This window comes from Anolis carolinensis, chromosome 5, assembly GCF_035594765.1.
Source record: "Anolis carolinensis isolate JA03-04 chromosome 5, rAnoCar3.1.pri, whole genome shotgun sequence".
Classification (NCBI taxonomy): Eukaryota; Metazoa; Chordata; class Lepidosauria; order Squamata; family Dactyloidae; genus Anolis; species Anolis carolinensis.
Genome location: NC_085845.1, coordinates 43,196,270 through 43,217,915, shown reverse-complemented (window position 1 = coordinate 43,217,915; position 21,646 = coordinate 43,196,270). Strand labels below are relative to the sequence as shown.

Below are 21,646 nucleotides of genomic sequence, written 5' to 3'. Positions count from 1 at the left end.
TTCCATGAAGAAGAATTCACATTTATTGTTGAACAAAAAAATGAACATTTATTATATACTGTACAGTAGTTGTCATCACAAACCAGCATAACCAGATAAACTGTGAATCCTATCAAGGATTTCTTTATATTTCCATGTACAACACTCTATGGTACGTACATTTACTGATCCTGCATACTCTGGTGTTCTGTTCGGCAAGCATGCTTCCAAACAAAAACTTTGCTAGGTCTTACTTTCAGGGGAGGCCTTATATTTAGCAATTCAGCAAAACCTCTACTAGGTCTTATTTTCTGGGGATGTCTTATTTTAGGGGAAACAGGGTAATAGCATCAAAATGTGACTAGTAGTTGTGAATAGAAAATAATAATGGTTTTTATTGTTTTTTCTGAATTTTAGGTTGTAATGTATGCTATTATTGTATGTTATTATTATGTTATTATTTATTGTATTGTTAAATTGTGTTATGATATGTTGTTTTATATTCTGTCATATTGTATGGTTTTGGGCATGGCCCCATGTAAGCCGCCCCGAGTCCCCGTTGGGGAGATGGTGGCGGGGTATAAATAAAGTTTTATTATTATATATTATTATTAGGTAATTGTTTTGTATTTGTGATTACTACTTTGTCACTATTGTGATAATATTGTCATGATCGTAAACTTTTCCCAAACATCTTTTGCCATACATTAGCTGCATGGGGCGAAGGAGGTCCATTCTGTTGATATTCAGGACAAAGTTGAACGATGTTTCCATCAGGTGTGGAAGGTTTGACCAGCTACTTTGTTAGAGACTTAGATAAGTATAAGCTGAAAAAGAGCTCCGGTCATTGTACAGGTAGTCCCAAAATTGCGAACAAGGTCGACTCTGTAGGATTGCTCTTAAATTTAATTTGTATGTAAGGCAGAACAAGTACTTTTTAAAGTGTAGCTTCACCCCCCCCCCCCCACACACACACACGTTTTGGATAGCACGAGGATGGGTTAACATGCATGTGTCTGTGCCACTGTTTGGAAGATTTCCCCTCACTTCCTGTCTCTGTGATAAATGAATTTTGAAACATTTGGGGTTTTTTTGTGGAAACAAGGATTGGTGATAAAGCTTCAGTTGAGATACTTTTTTCCCCATGATAACTCTTTCAGGAGTGAGTTCTCCTTCTTAGGGGTAGATTTCACTCACTTCCTGTTGTCTCATCCCCGTTTGTAACTATGAGTCATTGTAAGTTGGATATTTGTAACTTTGTGACTGCTTGTATTTTCCAACTCTACTTTTCAAAAACACACTCTTCACAGGCCTCCACTAGTCTGCAGCTATCTAACACACTTGTGTTTCAAGATTTCAGGCAAACTCTATTTTAGTCCTAATACTGGACCTGTAAGCTTTTACATGCAAAATATGCACTCTGATACTGCCAAGATATGGTCTGCCAACTGGGTTTTTCGAGTTGCATGGCCAAGTTCCAGTTGCATTCTCTTAACATTTTGCCTGCATCTGTGGCTGGCATCTTCAAAGGTTCTGAACCTCAGATGACTGCCACAGATTCAGGGGAAATATCAGGGGAAAATGCAGCTGGAATATGGCCATACGGCCTGAAAAAACTCACAGCAACCCAGTGATTCTGGCCATGAAAGCCTTCAACATCACATTGAACAGGTCTGCCAACTATTTTAAGTTGTATTTTATTGGAGAGTCCATTGTTATGAAAACTGATTCAATTATAGCACAAGCAGAGCTGTGTGTCATAGACTTACAGGCCATGAAACATGGTGGGAGAGACTTACAATTTAATGATATTAAATGTGGCATGGTAGAATGTCTTAGTTTTAAAGACTGCATTTGAATGGCCATTCCCTAGGCATCTCATTATGAAGGGTGTAACAAACTTCTGCAGAAACAATCATTTACTAGAGAAGGTGTGCTGCATTATTACAGGTCTTTGAAAAACAACAATAGTGTTTCCTGAAGCCACAAAGGCCAGCAGGCAAACTAAGGTATGGTTAACCTATGATCGTTTATCTTAATGACTACATTCCAAAGGCTATTTATACTTCCAAAATTACAAACCTATGTGCCTGGACTGACATGCCTGATGTTTTGTCTTAGTCTTTGCCACAGAGCTACAAAAATAAACATTTTCTCTCTCACAGTGTAGATAGGAGAGGAATATTATCCCAAGCAAATCTGAAGTATGTCATTGTTTCACAGAGATACATAGGAGAGATTAGTAGTCTTTATGGTGATCGGTGTATATCCACACCACAGAATTGTAGCGATTTTATACCATTTTATCTGCCATGACTGTATCCTATGGAATACCAGGATATGGAGTTGGGTGATGTGCAGCCATATCCACTGAACTGATTTAAAGCTTCTTTAATTGTGCAGAGGGTATACAGTCTGTGATGGAATGCATATTCTTATTTTTTTCCTGATGAAAATTTATTTCCAACAATTGGGAAAACGCACTAATGGCCCTTCTATATATGGCTAAAAACTTGGAAGTAACTGGGATAAAAGGGGTGGGATGGCTAAATGACATTTTGTCAAAGTGTGGGTGGAATCAGATTAACAGCTGAAAAACATGTGTTAAAAAGGTGTGCTTAAAAGCCGATTACACCCCAAAAATGCGCACCTTCATATGACTGCATATCCCTGCTGTCATGAAAAACATGTGCTTTCCTTCCATCCCCGTGTGGATTGCTCCCATGCAAATGCACATTTTAAAAGCCCGAAACAGCCAATTAGCTGATTGAGCTGTCAAAAAATGGAGCCACAGACACACAGGTGGTTCAAAGGAAGCAGAATTGGAAAGCAATTATAACTCTCTGAAACCATTCCTTTCTTTTGATATTTATAATATTAAACAGGGATTGAATTTAGAGCTGAGTGAGGAAAGAGAATAAGAAATCTGCTTGTGTGTACATTAAGATATTCTCATGTGCTCATAGAAGGTCTAGTGCATCTCAGGGAGAATTAAAAAAAATTCTGCTTGATATCCTCCATCTGGCTTCCTTCTTGATTCACTCCCAAGGAAGAGGTGAGGATGGTGGGGGAGCATTTCCTGGGACTGACAGATCTGTGTGTGGATCTGCTATCAGGTCCCAGGATTTTTTGCCTCAGTTTTCAAATCTGCATTTTGGCGCTGTCTGGGAAAGCCCTAAGAAGAAGAATAGAGTATCAAGAATGTTGGACGGTTTTTCACAATTTTTGAATGTTCCAAATTGATCTGAAGGAATATTCTGCCAATAAATACATGCATTGTCGTTGTTAAAAACAGTGTTTTATGTACAAGGCTTTTTTGTGGAAAAACAAAAAACAAAACAAAATGTGGCTAGAATCCTGCTCAATTGTTACAAAATTGTAAACTGGAATTGCATTCCTGTAATACTCTGAAGGCACCAGATCTCAGAAGTTAAGCAGGAGCAGTCCTACTTAGAATCTGGGTGGAAGACTGCCAAGGCACTGTGGGCTAGATTTCAGAGCAAGGCAATGGCAAACCATCACTGAGGAAGCCTTGCATAAGAAAACCCTTTAAAATTCATGGGGTTATCGTAAGTCTCCAGACAAATTGAAGACACATGCATATACATAACTGCTAGGGATTCAGATTTATAATTTTTAATGATGAAACACGATCCCCAAAACCTAACGTGTGAATCTGGCAATGGCAATGCTGCGGCCTAAGGTTTATTGAAACACTCTAGATCAGGGCACTGGAAAATGACATAGAATATATTGAGACAAACAGTTGTCTCAGGATCCTGAAGGGTCTCTCTAGCCGCCAGGTACTGATGTTCCCCAGGACTGGCTGAGTGCTGGATACATGGTTTCCCAGTGCTCCAGTCTGCAGTATCAAACCCTTTGGTGCACTGAAATTATATCTTTTCTGGGTGACATTGTCTGATGTGGCTGTGACAGTGGAATTCCATTATTATGTCTGTAAAGGATCTTGGCCAAACATAGCTATCAAAATAACTAAGATACAAAACACACATAAATATTACACCACTATTTTGCAAGGCCCATATCTCATACTGGGGAAAAGGCAAAATATAAATTAATTAAATAAAATTTAAAAGGTTAAGTGCCTTGATGGCACTTAAATGCCTTAACATTTATAAAAAACAGATTCAATGTCACATTGACACAAGACAGCCACCAGTCACTACTGAACTGTGCAGATCCAAAGTATATTCTCTCTACCTGCTCTTTGTGTTGCTGCTGGGTAACATTTTCTTCTCACAAGCTGTCTTAGTGGGGCTTGTTTCCTGCATGCTCTGAAGATAAAATAAAATATTACAACTAGACATAAACACAGAGGTATTCTTTTGCTCTCTAAGCCCTTAATTTTAACACGTTTTCACATGTAATTTGTGAAGTTGCAGCAAATGTGATGTTTCGTGGCAAGCGCTGCTATGCATGTCAGAAACATTTTCATGTTAGCAGAACAGCCTTGATTTTTTGTTCGTTCTGTCCTGACAATGCCATCTCACAAACTAAAAGGAAAGAAAAGACAAACTGCTTATGTGCTACTAGCAACACTCCATGCTATTTTACCAGCATTAAAAAAATGAATTGCCCACATATTGCCAAATTATATCTGAGCTGTGCCAGGTGCATTGTGAGATCTTGAATGTTGTTGTCACAATTGTCTTTGTATGACATTTCATCACCTTGGAGGGTTAAAATGTAGTGTCCCCCCCGCAACTCTCCTCCAAATACAGCCATGTAGCAGTTGGGGGAGAGAAGGATTTTGAAAACTAAGAAAGGTCAGTTTTGGTTAATACTTGGATGGGAGACTGTCAATGAATGCTGTGCTGTGAGCTATACTGCAGAGGAAGGAACTTGTAAATCAGCTTCTGAATATTCCATGCCTAAAGAATGTTATAGCAAAATTTTTGGGGTTCTGTGTGTAGCAACAAAACAATCCCCTTTTATAGCGGAAGCACTCCCACTCCAATTAAGGAGCAGACAAATACAATTTGTCTTGTTAGTAGAAATATTCATACTGAAGTATTTACATACGTTATAGCAGAAGATCCAGCTCTTTTTCCCGATACTCTCAGTTAGTCCACACCTTCTTCTTGGCAAAAGGCTCTCTCTGGTTTTCTTCACCAATCCTTCAATTTCTTTGCGGTTTCATCTCCAGCAGCACACAACAACAACATCACCAACCATATCAACATCATCAGAGAAGCTTGTGCTTCTTTAGTACACTTACAGCTACTCCACCCTGGCTGTAGATTCCTCAAAGCTAGCTAGGTGGTTTGACTCTTAATGCTTGTTGTCATTTAAGAAATGATAGAACGTAAAAACTCTGATAAGGAAACCCTATGAAATCCATGGGGTTGCCATGTCAATAAATGACTTGAAGGCACACATACACAAACACACATTTCAATACTCTTTACACTTTGATGGTGTGTGGGACCTTAGGAGGACCTCTGGGTGGGCCATAAAATCATTGCATTATTTTGCACCAAGTATCAGAACACATTTGGTGATGTGCCACCTTTTCCATGCCCAATACATGTTCACACAGAAGGAGGAGACAAGGAAAAGCTAAATGAGGGACTAGGATCATTGTAGAAATACTTTCTTTTATGCAATAATTTTCTATAGTTATGGAGCAATTTTAAACCAGTTCTGTTTGGAAGTCATTTTCAACCCCATGACCAAATTAAGCTGAGAAATAAAATGGATAATCAGACAAATTTTCTAACATTTGTAATAACCCAAGAAAATACTTTCATTAGCTTTGCTAGTACAGTGGCCTTTTTTGATCTGATCAAAGAATACAGGAACCTAATTTTTTCAGCTTGTTTTCACATAAAGAGCTCAATTTAATACTGCTTAATTTTGTTGTCACGAGAGAAGGAATATGTTACTTTGTGCCTTATTTCACGAACCTTCAAATGCTGCTCAGTAGGTGTTTTAACGTAAAGAAGGGGAGGGTAAACTGCATTCCTTCATGTGCTGTTGGACTGCAACTCCCATCAGCTTGACTGAAAACAGCCAATAACGACAGATGAGATTTGTAGTCCATGAATATATAGAAGGGTTACTGTTTCTCCCCAGCTGCCGTTGTCACTTGAACCTGCTCTTGGGCATTCTCTACCTGTTTATAGATTTTACAATTTGGTCAGTCTGCTTAATGTACTTCTTTAGGCCAAGGGCTCTTTCACGCTACACAATTATACTTTAATGGCTATGGCAATATCTTATGGAATCCTCCAGTTTTTAACCTCTGGCCTAAAGAAGTAGGTTAAGCAGAGTGACAAATTTTCAAATCTTTAAACAGGTAGGAAATGCCCAGGAGCTTATAAAGGAAAGGGTGCTTATAATTCTCAGCCAAAGAGTTCTACTGACTTACAAAACTACACAATCCCAAGATTCCATAGGACATGCTCCTGTCAGGTAAAATTAAATCATAGTACTTTAACTGTGTAGTGTGAAAGGGACTCAGAGTAGGAAGACTGATTTATCATCATTGGACACTTAAGAGGACCCAAATCAGTTATTCTAGAAAAAACAAGAGTGATAAGGGAAACTAGATAGGATGTCCTCTGTGGCTCACCATTGGCTCTTGAGTCAATAGACACAAAATATTTAGAGAATTACTGATTCACCATGAAATCTGTGAAAATGTTTCAACAGCTGCAGATTATATTTGGCAGATATGTAATGTAAGGGTTTATCTAACAGGACTAGCTCTAGTCTGTGCCTGGCTAAATTAACTAAGGGGTTAATTCTACTTGCGGGTTAATCCAAATGAATGCAATATGATTTACCTTATTAGTAGTATGCAATCTTTTGCAGATTTTCTGCAAACAAAGAGCCTTACATCTGAGGAAGCATGCCTAGTTTTTATAATTAAAGAAGCACTAAGAAGGAAAGTTTCCGATTCCCTTCCCTGTACTTTGTGATGACTACATTGAAATGACTCCACTTCAGAAGATCACTCCATCTTTTAGGGAAGGAAGTGGCTGAAAAGGGAAACTAATAGGATTTCCCCTCTTCAATTATCTGGGTTTTTTTTTGCTCCTTCTCTTGTAAAAAGGTAAAGGTTTCCCCTGACGTTAAGTTCAGTCGTGACCAACTCTGGGGGTTGGTGTTCATCTCCATTTCTAAGCCGAAGAGCTGGCGTTGTCCATAGACATCTCCAGGTCATGTGGCCGGCATGACTACATGGAGCGCCGTTACCTTCCCGCCAGAGCAGTACCTATTAATCTACTCACATTTGTATGTTTTTAAACTTCTAGGTTGGCAGGAGCTGGGGCTAACAGCGGGTGCTCATTCCGCTCCCGGGATTTGAACCTGGGACCTTTAGGTCCGCAAGTTCAGCAGCTCAGCGCTTTAACAAACTGTGTCTTCTCTTGAGGAACCAATAAATGCCCCCAAAATCTAAAAATTTCTTAAACAGCCATAGAAAGCTGTTAATTTGACAGATTCCCATTATCCCTACTCCACTATCCCCAACTTTGTTCAGCGATTTGATCACATTCTTGATGATTCCTAGAACTGGAAGTAATGTTGCATCACATCCAACTACTCTGGGAATGAGCATGTAACCCATATGGACAGGGGCCCATGGTAAATGCCCCCTGACCCCTCCATAGTTGTATACCTCTTTCTTAGCTGGTTGTTTATTTTTATTTCAGTCACAACATTTGTTAGGTCTCTGATACAACATTTGTTACTGAAACAGAATGGATGAATCCCCTTCCCACAGAACAAACATAACAAAAGCAAGAGGAAATTGCTTAGGGTTGGAAGGAATTGAAAAAGGAGTCCGAAAGCGAAATAATGGGTGCCAAGGAGAGTTCTGCTGCCCTGTGCTACATCCCTCTACTACTCTCAGAATCAGATCCATCATTTACAGCCTGCTTTATATGTAACTGGGGCAGATCTCACTTTACACAAAGAGGTCTGCTGCTTCCGTCATGCCTAACTTTGCCCACAAACATCAACTACCCAAATTCTTTGGGGCTTCCGAAAGCTTAGTTGAAAATGAAAAAGACAGAATGGTGACTCAGGTGCCAGAGGGTAAACAGTGTCTCAACTATGTGTCATAATGCCTTTTAGTTTAGTTTGATGTTGAACAAAAATCCCCATAGAATGGCTTTAGAATCTCAAGCATAGGCTTCCTGCCAAATGCAGAGAGGAATGTGTTAATTTTGGCCAGAAGGACTATGGCTAGACAGCTCAGAGCAGGTGGTCAGAATATGTTGATCTTGACTTGGATCTTTCTCATTTAGCCAAAAGAAGTTTAAGAATGAATACATTTAAATGAAATAGATTTCCAAATATCTGAAAAGTGGGAAACAAATGCACATGCACACCTGAGTAGCCTGTCTGCCCTGTAGGCAGATGTGATTATCAAATGTTGCTGATTTAATTCTTTTTGAAAGCTCTGTGTCTGAATTAGAGCAAAGTCACTTGGCTACGGGCTGTTTCTGATGTGAATTATCTACACTGTTAGTTTATTTTCTCTTTGCAGGTGTGGATGCCCAGATTAATGCAACTCTTTGAGCAAAAAAAAAATCTGTCCAAACATTCCAAATATTATTAATATTATTCCACATGTAAAATACGATATCTCAAAATCTTTCAAGTAGAAATGAGGATCTATGTAGCTCATTCTAAACCAGAGATGGGCAGAGTGGAGCCCTGGGGATGCAGAGGACACCCTCTATCCATTTTTGTTTTGGCCCTTATCCTTCCTACTCCCTGGCCCATCCTTTTATTCTTCAAAAGAAGAGAGAATAAATTATAGGTTCTGAAAGCCTGTTTAAATAGCTTAAAAGGCACTGTGCACTGTTTAATAAAACACAAAGACAAACTTACCCAAAACAAACAACACAATTTTTCAAAACCAGAAGTGTACCTTCCAGCCACTGTTGTTTAGAGACATGTTTGGCCATCTATCCAGCCCTTAGAGGCTTGCAAGTCCAATTTTTTTTGTCTCATCTCAGTTGATCACCTCTCTTCTAAAATATTAGGATTTTGGATCCAGGTAAAAAGTTATATGAGGATGATGAGAAAAAGATTATGCACCTTGGAAGAATTACAGAGCTTGGGACATTTACATTTTGGGACAACTTCCAAAATCCTGCAGACAGAATGGCTAAAAATGGACATTATTCAACAGTGATTATTCGACACTGATCACTTAGGTTGGTAAAGACTGGTATATAAGGAAACAATTTCACTGTGCAGATGATTGCATATGGAACCAGTTCGAGGCCTTAGATGCACTACAGAGACTGGCATCAAACTGCTTCCAGGATCTGTGGCTTCATGGCCATGGAGGAATTGTTTTTTCTTTCACCTCCTATGATGGAGAGGAAGAGGTTTTTTTTTTATAGCGGGTCACTCTCTTCCTGTATGGGGGGAAGATAATTCGAACCCGCTGCCTCTCCCCGGGTTAATGCTGCCACCAATTTATAACGGGGACCCTTTTTGGTATCCCACCAATTATATATATATGTGTGTGTGTGTATATAGAGGTATAGATGCTCTTTCTTGTACCTCAGATGTACTCTTCTAGATTTATTAGGTGTTTTATGGCACTGAGGAAAGATACACTTGAGGCAGTATTTTTGGGGAAAACAAGATATTATATATATCCACACCCCTAGAACTCTAATTTCCAAAACTCCAACTCTCCAACTGTCACCTACATTCTGTTACTGGGCAAACACTTCATTTACATCTGCCAATCAGATTGCCCTTCCTGAATTGGCTGCTGGATTGCCCCTCTCCTCTGGCTTCAGCTATGCCTTTGGATTCAAGATTAGAGCCCTAGAGGGTAGGCTAATCTGTTATACCTCCCCTGCTGCAATGTGCATGTATGGATTGCATAGCACCCATCCCTTAATGGTTTTCACCATGCGATGTGATTTACATTTAGGTGGTCTGATGCACACTACAGGGTCTATTTCAGAGTATCCCCTAACTTTGCTTATCCTGGGTTTAAAGCCCATAATGCAAGTTGCTGTGCACATTCATGATATGCCATGCCTCAAGCTGCAAGGAGAGGCACATAACAAATAAATGTATTATCATCATCTTCATCCTCATCAATATTATCATAATCATCTAAACACTAAATTGTCAAACTGCCTTCCAACAGTTTTACTTGATCTGTGTAGATGTGTCCCATGTCATGTGGCTCAGCTATGGTATATTATGATGTTGAGACCTGGTAACCAGAAAGCCTGCCTTTTTTGCAATGGATTTTCTGCCTAATTGATGTAATAATGTTGTGGTCAATGTTTAACATAAATACTAGTGTCCATGTCCTATTTCTTGGCTTGCACACTACTATATCATATAACGTGAGTCCAGAAATAGGAGCTGGACTAAATATGCCTGGCTAGACAGCAGTACATGTGAAAAAGATCTTGGAGTCCTCGTGGACAACAAGTTAAACATGAGCCAGCAATGTGATGCGGCTGCTAAGAATGCCGATGGGATTTTGGCCTGCATCAATAGGGGTATAGCGTCTAGATCCAGGGAAGTTATGCTCCCCCTCTATTCTGCCTTGGTCAGACCACACCTGGAATACTGCGTCCAATTCTGGGCACCGCAGTTGAAGGGAGATGTTGACAAGCTGGAATGTGTCCAGAGGAGAGCAACTAAAATGATCAAAGGTCTGGAGAACAAGCCCTATGAGGAGAGGCTTAAAGAGCTGGGCATGTTTAGCCTGCAGAAGAGAAGGCTAAGAGGAGACATGATAGCCATGTACAAATATGTGAGGGGAAGTCATAGGGAGGAGGGAGCAAGCTTGTTTTCTGCTGCCCTGCAGACTAGGACGTGGAACAATGGCTTCAAACTACAGGAAAGGAGATTCCACCTGAACATCAGGAAGAACTTCCTCACAGTGAGGGCTGTTCGGCAGTGGAACTCTCTCCCCCGGACTGTGGTGGAGGCTCCTTCTTTGGAGGCTTTTAAACAGAGGCTGGATGGTCATCTGTCGGGGGTGCTTTGAATGCAATTTCCTCCTTTTGCAGGGGGGTTGGACCAGATGGTCCATGAGGTCACTTCCAACTCTACTATTCTATGATTCTATGATTCTATTTGGCCACACCATTAGCACTGAATTAGCATTTCAGACATCTTATTTCAAATTGGCACTCTGACAATAAAATCACTGGGTGACTATGAGTCAATCATTCTCTCTCACTTATTCTGACCAACTTCAAAGGGATATTAGGAGAGCCAAACTGATTGAACTCCATTGCTGTGGTTAGAATGGTTTATTGTTTAGAGTGCTGAAGTGGAACTTCAGTGATCCAAGTTTAATGCCCCAGTGAAACTCAGTGAATGCCTTGGGTCAGTTATGTTTTATTACCAACCTCATAGTATTGTTGTGAAGATAAAGTCAGGAGAAGACCATAATACAGGCCTGCACAACCTGTGGCCCTCCAGGTGTTTCGGACTGCAACTCCCAGAAACTCTAGCAACCAGCTTGTGCAAAGGTCAGGAGTTCTGGGAGCTGAAGTCCAAAACACCTGGAGGGCCACAGGTTGTGCAGGCCTGTCATAATGCCACTTTGACCTCATTAGAGGAAAGGTGTATTACAAGCGCAATAAATAAATGGACAAATGATTTTACAACATAGGAAATAAATGTTGCCTTGAGAGCTTTGGAGGGTGGTGGGAATGAAAAAAATAGCAATTAAACAAATGAAAAATTCTGTCATGCCTTGATCTTACTTTGGTTATGCCTCCCCATAGTCAATAAAAACTTTAAAAGCAACAATTTCAACAGCTGAAACAACAGTGGTATATATATAATTTACAATGAACTTCTAGAAGAATAATTGGAGCATTCAGTGAATATTTTTGAACAGACATTTTACAAGCGATGAAGGGCAGGCTTTGCCGATAGCTTTCTCTCTCCCCCATCTTCTCTGTTCTGAGCAGTCATTAACTCACAGCATTCATAAACTACCTGTGGGTATTTAAATAATTTATTCAATTCTCCTTCTGTATGATACATATAAAAACTTTTTCTACAGATACTCTGTGAATCTACCCACTGCTAAATAAGTCCTGGAAGAATAGGATGTGAGTCACCATCTTTTTGACGGTAAAAATTAGTACCTAGCACGAGCTGTGCAATTACTTGTCTGAGTAGCAATTAACTGGCCCACTCATGTGTGGGCTGTTCTCTTGCCCTAATTTTTGCCCTTCCAGGTCCTTTAATCAACTTGAAAGGGATGGGTTGTATCAGTCGTTTCTGCAATGCCTGCGTCAGCTCTCTGAAGGAGAGCAAGAAGATGAATCTGCCGCTTGGCACTGACTAATATGTAGGATGTGGGATATCACCTTAAAGTAGCATATGTCAACTCAGCTGTGAAGAAATGGTCTGATGCTATCCTTTCAAATAAACTCAAGCTCTGTCCTTGGAAGTCAAATGTAATCTGTTTTAGCTGAGGCTTGCTCTTGCTGCAAGTTATACATGACAAGTATAGTCACATTTCTACCCCATGTCACGATACAGCAAACTTTCTACAGATTTTGATGTCTGTACAATCATTATGTTTGTAAAATGTTGTTTTATTACTACTCTTCAAACTTGATTGGTCAAGTGAGTGCTGGATTTTGTTCTTGAGCTGTCTGTTTAATCAGATATAATATCTTACCAACTGAAAATAATATGGACTCAAAAAGATTTCCTTTTTACTATGGGTAGCATGTTATTGTGTGCCTTCATGTTGCTTATGACTTATAAGATGAATTAAGGTGAACTTATCACAGGGGGTTATTGGCAAGGTTTGTTCAAAATGGCCTTTCTTTAGCCTTCCTCTGAGGTTGAGAGTGTAACTCCCCCAAGGTCACCAGTGGGTTTACATAGATGAATGGTGATTCAAATCACTATACCAGATTGACTCGTGTACGCATCTTTAATTCACCAATTGATATAAGGCAGTGGGTACCCAGGTGTTTTGGCCTACAACTCCCAGAAATCCCAGCCAGTTTACCAGCTGTTATGATTTTTGGGAGTTGAAGGCCAAAACATCTGGGCACCCACAGGTTGAGAACCACTGATATAAGGTGACCCCATGAATGTCACAGTTTTTTCTTAGGAAAGGAATAGTAAGAGCTTGGTTTGCCATCACCTTTCTTGACATATAGCCTACAGTGCTTGGTGTTCCCTGGCAGATTTGACCCTGCTTAGCTTTCAAACTCAGATGGGATTTGATGCATTCTGGGTATTTAAGCTTGCCATGTTATCTGTCAGTCCATCAAGTAAAATGATACATTATCATAGAACGAAGAGTAACTTCCCATTTACCTTGTTTTTCCTTATGAATTTTGTGCTTATTTTATGATAATTCCAGCAATTATCATAAAATCTAATTTACACTAAGAGGATGCTGGACTTCCATGTGGTTTCTCATAAAAGGCTGCTTTGTTCTTATTCTTCATGAAGTATCAGTAGGTAAAACTTTGCTGGTTCCAATGTATCTATGTCATAAATCCTAGTATTTTGCTGGAGGATGAGGGAGCATATAGAAAATGGAGTCCAAAGGGAGAACAGCAATATCTCTTTGATAAAATAAAATTGAAATTCATTGACATGAGTGGTAGCATTTCAGATTTCATTATTATCAGAGCTAAAATAGTGGTTTTCATGATAGTGTGGCATTGAAACAATTCTGGATTTTAGTTGAAAGGATTTATTCAGGGCCTAGAACTTAGCATCTTGGTTGGCTCTGTTTTATTTCCATTAAAATCTTCATTTCTTCATTGACATGGAAGCCACGAGCCGAGATGATCATTGCAGGTTGAGTAGAATGAAAATATGTAGCAAATTATGGCTGGTGCTATCTAGAATCTGAAAAAACATTTTTGAGAGGTTGGAGCCCCCAGTGATGAAGCAGATTAAACCGCTGAACTGCTGAACTTGCTGACCAAAAGGTTGGTGGTTCGAATCTGGGGAGAGGGGTGAGCTCCCACTGTTAGCCCCAGCGTCTGCCAAACTAGCAGTTTGAAAACATGAACATGTGAGTAGATAAATAGGTACCGCCTTGGTGGGAAGGTAATCAAGCTCCATGCAGTCATGCCGGCCACATGACCTTGGAGGTGTTTATGGACAATGCTGGCTCTTCGGCTTAGAAATGGATATGAGCACCAACACCCAGAGTTGGACATGACTAGATTTAATGTCAGGGGAAAACCTTTACCTAACCTTGGAAAAGTTTAGTGTGGAAAAGTCTTAACAAATGAAAGATGTCTAAGATCCTTTTATTTTAATCAGCATTGCTCCAGACAAGGCAGCCATTCAATACAAGTTTCAGATAGCATCCTGTTCCATATTAGGACCAGTTTTAAGTCTGTTGTTATAGATTTCCTTTAAGCAATTCATTATGGCATCCAGGCTTTCTCAACAACTGTGCATTTTCTTATTGCTTTTCTATTTTTCCCCACTAGCAATATCTTCCTTTAACTTCTAAGTGAAGTTGTCACTAGATTTCCCCCCATCTTTTTGAAACTGAAACAGTGAATGATATCAGAAAGGTTTATGGGAAGCAAACTCCTTTTTATCCACCCATTTCCTATTTGCAGCAATGCATTAGTATCCAGGTGCTGAAACTACTACAGGGTGTAGCTGAGTGGACTTGGTGATATTATGTTAATTGAACTTCATGAAAAAACAGCACTTTCCCAAAATGATAGAATTGTGACTATAATAAGATGACGGGAAGAAATAAGTGATTACTTTAGTATTTGGATACTTTTTGTTGTATGTTATTTCATTAAAAACAATTTTACTACATAGATTTAATTTATATACATTGTTCGCATATAGTCTCACTTATTTTGTAATTACAAATTTAGCTCCATTCTAGAACTGTCAATCCAAGCAAAAATGATAACAGGGAATGCATGTATAATGGTACTTCATTTTAACCAAACTATATTATCTGTATAGATTTATGAAGGGAAAAAAGGAACCTCACTGGATATTTATGTAGGTATTATACTAGAGACACCATTTCAATTTCAAAATTAATTCATAATTTGAATGTAAACCTGCACATGAACAAGTAAACACAGAATTCTTTGCACTGAAATAAGCTATTAAAGCTGGAATTTGGAGAATTAAAACTAAACAGAGCAAAGAAATACTAAGGTTGAACATCTGTCCTGCACTTATTTGCTTAGCTTAAAGGTTTGCATTTGGTCAGATGAGTGACGGATTTTGGCAGGTGCAGATAATGAGAGCCAGATTAAGAAGAGCTGTGGAAGGAATTTTGTGGCTTTTTTATACTTGATTGCATAAAGAGAATATCAAAAGGAATGTTTTTGGTGGTCACATTAAAATAGATTTGCTGCTCTTGGTTTTATCTTGTTTTGTGCAGTTTATTTTCTATTTTCAACTTAGCTGAACTTTTAACTATTAAGCTGCAATTAGTTGTGCTGAAAATATAAAAGCCCTAGCTACTCAGAAGTAACTTATGTTATGTCCCATGAGACCTAATTCCTTGGAAAAGTGCATAAGCTTCAACCTTAATGACACTAAGAACTCTAAGTCTACACAAAATTATGGCATACCTTGGCACAACAAATAAAAATAAATCCTTACCCAACCCCCTGTTCTGGTGCTGTAGAACACAAAGCATACAACTGTGTTAATAGTAGAAAATGCTTGTTTTGGGCTTTGATGCAAATTTTCAAACCCCGCTTTTCGTTTCCATGAAAACTGTGTATGTCCAAATGGATCCCTTGATGGCATGGGGTGGGGAGAATGAAAGATTGGTAAGTTCATCACGACATGCTGGTGTGCATGTGTATGTTTAACATTAGTTAATCCATTTGTTATTTTGTTAATAATAATAAATAGCACTGGGGCAGTCACACACTCCCCAGTCGAGCCCAGTCATAAGATCAACAGTGAGTAGGTAGATCAGGCAAGCATCTCCCTCACAGAGCCATACTGGCAAAGTCACTTACTCTGAGGTCAAAACAAAGTGACCAGCCATGCAACCAACAGTGAGAGAGACAATTGGACTATCACCCCACTGTCAATCACATAGCTAGGCACCTTATTCTGTCCTTAGAGCAAGCAATTTCAGTTGCAGGGCTCTTTTGGTAAAGCAGCTTGGCTGGGAAGGCATTGGGAAGATAGACAAGCAAGAAAGGTATAACGAAGGGACAAAGGGTGGTTGCTGAGCAAGGTCTGGTTTTCTTCTGCCTGGGCAGAGAAGGAGGGAGTCAAGAATCTGCTTTTCCTGGAGAAAAGTTGAGTGAGAAGAGACTCTTCCTCTCCCCTTTTTCTTGGCCTTCTTTCTACACCTTTGCTTTCTTTCTCTGCCCCATCTCCTCCTCCTCCTTGGCCATGCTGGGCATGCACTTGGCTTGTCCCCTGTCACAATATTTTTCAATGGAAATTGATCTAATGGTGAGGGAGAGAGTTGCAATAATGCAGGCTGATGGGATGGTGTTAATGACTGCTGAGCAAAAAAAACAACAACAACCCAACAATACTGATCTGAATTTCAGTTTGATATATTGCAAGGTGTGACAACTGAATAATAATAATAATAATAATAATAATAATAATAATAATAATAATACTTTATTTATACCTCGCCACCATCTCCCCAACGGGGACTCGGGGCGGCTTACATGGGGCCATGCCCAGAACAGTACAATATAGCAAAATATAAAAACAACATATCATAATACAATTAAACAATACAATAAATGATCATGTACAGTGCAACACAGAATAAAAAAAAACACAATATAACAGGGCAGGCCGCATGAGACACTTAGTTAAAACTTGGGGTGAGAAAAGGATAAGAATAAAACCACGGGGAACAGGGACATAAGATAGAAAAACAATCTAGAGGATAGATGTTGGGGGGAGTAACAAAAGAAGTGTGTAATAGTTACTCTCCGAAGGGATGAATATGGAACAGCTCCAGCACAGAATACTCTGAATTGCAGCTGGATTTTTTTTGACAGCGGTTCTTCTGAACCTGTGGGTCCCCAGATATTTTGGCCTTCAACTCTCAGAAATCCTAACAGCTGGGACCCACAGGTTGAGAAACACTGTTTTATGGCATATTTTCTCAAATGGTGCTCCTCCAGATGTTGTTGACTTCAGCTCCTACAATTCCTAATAGCTGGCAAACTGACTAGGGTTTCTGGGAGCTGAAGTCAAAAACACCTGAAGGAGCACAGTTTGAGAAATGCTGTATTATGGCCTTTGGTTTGATATTACAAATGGGTGTCCATTAAAGCTTGAAAACTGAGCTGTGGAAAGATTATATACTGGGTCCCAGGGCATCATCCTACCATTGTTCAGCTTTATCAGATAGCTTCAGCTTGTCATGATACACATTTGTCTTCATTTTCCAAACTGTGCACTTGCTCTATCTCCATATATAAAAACATTGCTCAGGAACAGATATTTTGAATGGAGCGAAAGGCAGACCCAACAATAATTATAAGCATAGCAACATTTGTGAGATAGGCATAATCATTTCAGGGAGATGTAAATAGACCAGAGATGTCCATTTAGTCCCATTGTCTTAAAAAGTGTGTTGTTGTAGCATAGGATCTTTTTTCACAGTTAAGATGTGGAAATCTGAATCACTCTGCTAGGATCAATTTATATTATTCTCAGCATGACCAAGGTTCCTTTCATTTCATGTCATAACCTGCAACAATCAAACGTTCTTATAAACCCATCACCATATATGTTGACTTCATGTAGTGTATAAGTTGAGGGCAGGTTGTGGGGCCCAAAATATGGATTTTACATGAGCCATGGGTAGCTCAAGGGTCATTCTGCTGAGAGAGGAACAAAACAATGATGTCTCAGAGAGCCACCAGCTGTGGATAAGTCAAAACAGGTTTTTGGGTTGATTTTTAACAAAAAAAAATCTGGATTTATACATGATTGGGTGATTCATATTAGGTGATTCATAGAGTTATGTAGTGACATAGAGGTAAATAATACTATGGGATAGCAAACTCATACATATAAAGCTATCTCAGTTCATGTGATAACAGCAGCAGATCACATGGAGAATTCTTGGCATTTTGGCTGATCACATGAATCAGTGCTTACATGTGGTGGCTTTCACTGATTTTCAATGGGTTATAAAAATAATATAATATAGGACTGCTGCCAATGCTAGTAGTATAATTCATTAAATCAGAGCGTGTTTGGCTTTGTTCCCAGATAGGGCCTCTTGGAGAAACGTTGGCGTGGAAGAAAGATTGAATAGAGGCTCTGTTTGATGAGTTCCAGCTGGCCTACTGCAGGGCTCTGCTTGAGAACACAGTCCTCAAATCACTCACTCCAGAGTGATCACATAGATGACATAGTGGGACTGCAATGGTATGAGATATTTGGGGTTTGCAACTTAAATACTCTTGTTTTAGGTCCCAATAGGGTAATAAATATTTACTATAAACTCTTCATTTAAATTTATACATTTTCTATATATGGGGGTTGTTTTTGGAGATGTTTGAGATGGCTATAGTTTTTATCTGTTCTTCTAAAAATGAATGCATATTCTCTTTTCAGTACAAGGAATCATCAGAGAGGCTACTTTACTTGCCATACGCTGCTTGTTCTCCCTTTTCAGCAAGGAGCCCATTACACGACACATGTACTTCCAGCTGAGCACTGTAGGAGCAATGGGGGGAAGCCTGGTGGCGATGCTTCCCCCTGTCAGATGGGAGTCAAGGTAAGGCAGGTAATGCAGGGCATGGAGCAACAAGTTCTCCAAGGCCCCTGCTGAGATCCCATGGATTTGTCATGATGCGTGATGAATCCATAGGCCTTTGTGATGAGGTCCCTAGAATCTTCTAATTCAGTATGAGTTTTCAAAGTCCAGAATTACCTAGGCTGTCTGTCACACCACATTCATATGGTCATGCTTCTGCTTTAACTTCTGTTTTACATCTGGAAATCACAGTTGAGGGAGAAACATGTAGCATTTTCAGCCAGTGAGCTCTAGTACCTCATCTAGTAGCTCATCAAACTGTACTTTACTTTTCATTGATATTCATGCATAACATTCATTTTTGTGCTAACTCTAGGTAGTTTTGTCCTTTTTCAATGCTATCTACATTGTGTACCAAATTCTTTAACTTTATTCATTTTGAATTAAAATAATATTGTGTGTGTATGTTTTAGGGCTTTGCAACATTTTTGTTAGTCACTGTAAGTTGGGTCAAATTTGTTAAATTCATACTTACAACGTGATATCCGACACAAAATTGAAACTTACCCAATACTTTTTCATTTGAATTTTGCAAACCTCAGAAAAGTTATTTTCTGCTTTGCGCAAGCAAAGCCAAGCCAAAAAGACTGCCATTTACCTTTAAATTAATGGCCTCTCACCATTAGGAGAGGGAAGTAGCACAAAGAAAGTGGAGTTCGCCGGAAAAGAAACTGAGAAAGCACAGAATTCTGGGAAATGTAGTTTAACAAGGTGAGGAGACGTATGCCAGAGAATTCAAAAGGCCTGCCCTGAACTACATTTCACAGATTTCTGCTCAGCATCAGAAAGCCCCAATCAGGATGGAGGAGAGATTTGTCCCTCCGTAGCAGTAGCCAGCCAATAAATTGTTGAATCAGCAAAGAGGAGGACTGACTGATACTTCTAGTAAGTAAATCTCTGTGCTGGGTTGGGAAGAAATCCCTAAATGGAAGTTCTATTGGTTAATATGAGAGACATTCTTTTTTTTTAAAAATAGTTTTTATTGAGTTTTTTTAATTACAAAAGAGTAGCAGAATCTAAGGGGAAAGGGATAGGGGGAAGGATAGGATGAGGGGAGATGGGGGATAGAAATTGGTTATCCAAAATGAATGGGGAAAAGAGAGGGATTTAGGTACCGGGGGGGGGGAGTTGGGAGGGGTTAAGAGAGGGAGGACAATAACAGACTCCCTGGGAAAGCATCCCTAACCAAGATGAGGGGTGGGGGTGGGGGGTTGAGTTCCAGTCTTCAATCTTCCAGTATGTATCATCTTCATTACGGTTCTTTGTTGAGGTATTTCTCCAGGTTTGACCAGTCCATTTTTCTAATTGGGTAGCCGTTGTTCTTTTTAGTCCAATAAGTCAATTTAAGTCAAGTTTTTAATGTCCAATAGCCTCTCTATGAGAGACATTAGATGTTGTGGCTTTTTAAAGAATTTTTTTTGGTCAAAACTTTCAAAAAATTCCTAGTAGATTTATGTAGATCATTTATGAATATTTCTGAACATTGGGGGCAGGATCCCCTGTTATCCTGCGTCATTGTATAAAAAAGTCAAGGAGATAGCTCGTGTAGTTTTCAAAAAAATGTTGTTTATAAAAAAATTGAAATTTCCCCAAAACTCAGTGGATAAGCAAAACATTCTGAAACTTGATGGGTGAACAGTGACAGATGTATTCTATAATCGTAGCAAGTTTCAATCCAATAGCTGCAAAAATGAGGCAGAAAGGAGCCTTGTTATAGTAATGCCATTTTCACTAATGATATTTTAGAAACACTTCAGAAATGAAGCATTGATGCCCCCTAATTTTGTAATGAGTTTTGAAACATTTTTTCATTGCTCGTACAGCCCTTATAAACGTACCTTTCAAACTCAATTTCCTAGATAATATTTTTAATCACTAAACAAGAGTGCTTGAAAAATGATTTTTAAGAAACATTTACTCATAGCTAGAATTCCAAATCTTGAAGTGGTTACCATTTTCAAAAGTAGCTCTTTTCTATTTGAAAAAAGTTATAATTATTCATTAAGTTACAATAGTAATAAATTTAATTGAGAAAAGGAATAATTATAAGTAACACTGTGTAAATTTCATTACTTCTAAATTCTGATCACCTGTCTGTGTAGGATTAAGAATTGAATGGAGGCATTTCTCTGACTGCAGAAATAGTCTCTTCATCTGAGAAATATTTTAGTTCCCTTCTATCAAGAGAAAGCTCATGGTGGAAAATTACAGTGGGCAGTACTTATGGCGGAAGTAGCTGATGGATGTTTCAGTGGCGGAACACAGCTGGCTCTGAATGCACTGAATCCAAAGTCTAGGAGGATCCTGAAGAAAATTGCACCCTAACAGCTAGAGCTGGAACAATGAAAATGAGTCTTGTTAGAATATGTGATTGCTTCCATTAAAAAAAATCTATGCTTGAATAAACAATATCTATGCATGAATAACTATATTAAGTATTAACTTTTTAAAGTTATGGAACATATAGTCTTCATCATCATCATCATCATTTAATTACTTATTAATCGCCCTCCATCCACGATGCTCTAGGTGATTTACAAGATAAAATTGTAAAAGATAAAAATACATACATACAAATATTGATTAAAAAATATTAAAATAGATTAAAAGCTCTAGTAAAGAGCCATGTCTTGAGTGCTAGGGTAAAAGGCCCCAACTCACGCATGGCTCTCATATAGGGCGGCAAGGCATTCCATAAGGCAGGGGCAGAAACAGAAAAAGCTCTGCGCCTGGTCCTCTCCAAGTGCACTTCATGAACCAATTAATAAACTTTCCAAATTTAAATATACTGTTCTTAAAAAAAAAGAAAAAGAAATGCTGGAAATCAGATTTTTTTTTTTTAGATTTGACAATGGATCTGTAATAACACTTATGTTGTCAAGATTATTT

At 39.0% G+C, this 21,646-nt stretch overlaps 1 long non-coding RNA gene across 1 annotated transcript; it reads left to right on the top strand.

Annotated features, from left to right (window-relative positions):
- Window positions 1-4,704: 4,704 nt before the first annotated feature.
- On the top strand, window positions 4,705-21,177 carry LOC134299539 (uncharacterized). The gene is made up of 4 exons (XR_010006758.1): window positions 4,705-4,766; window positions 18,208-18,366; window positions 18,556-18,718; window positions 20,860-21,177. It is a non-coding gene; the product is annotated as an uncharacterized LOC134299539 (long non-coding RNA).
- The last annotated feature ends 469 nt before the right edge of the window (window positions 21,178-21,646 follow it).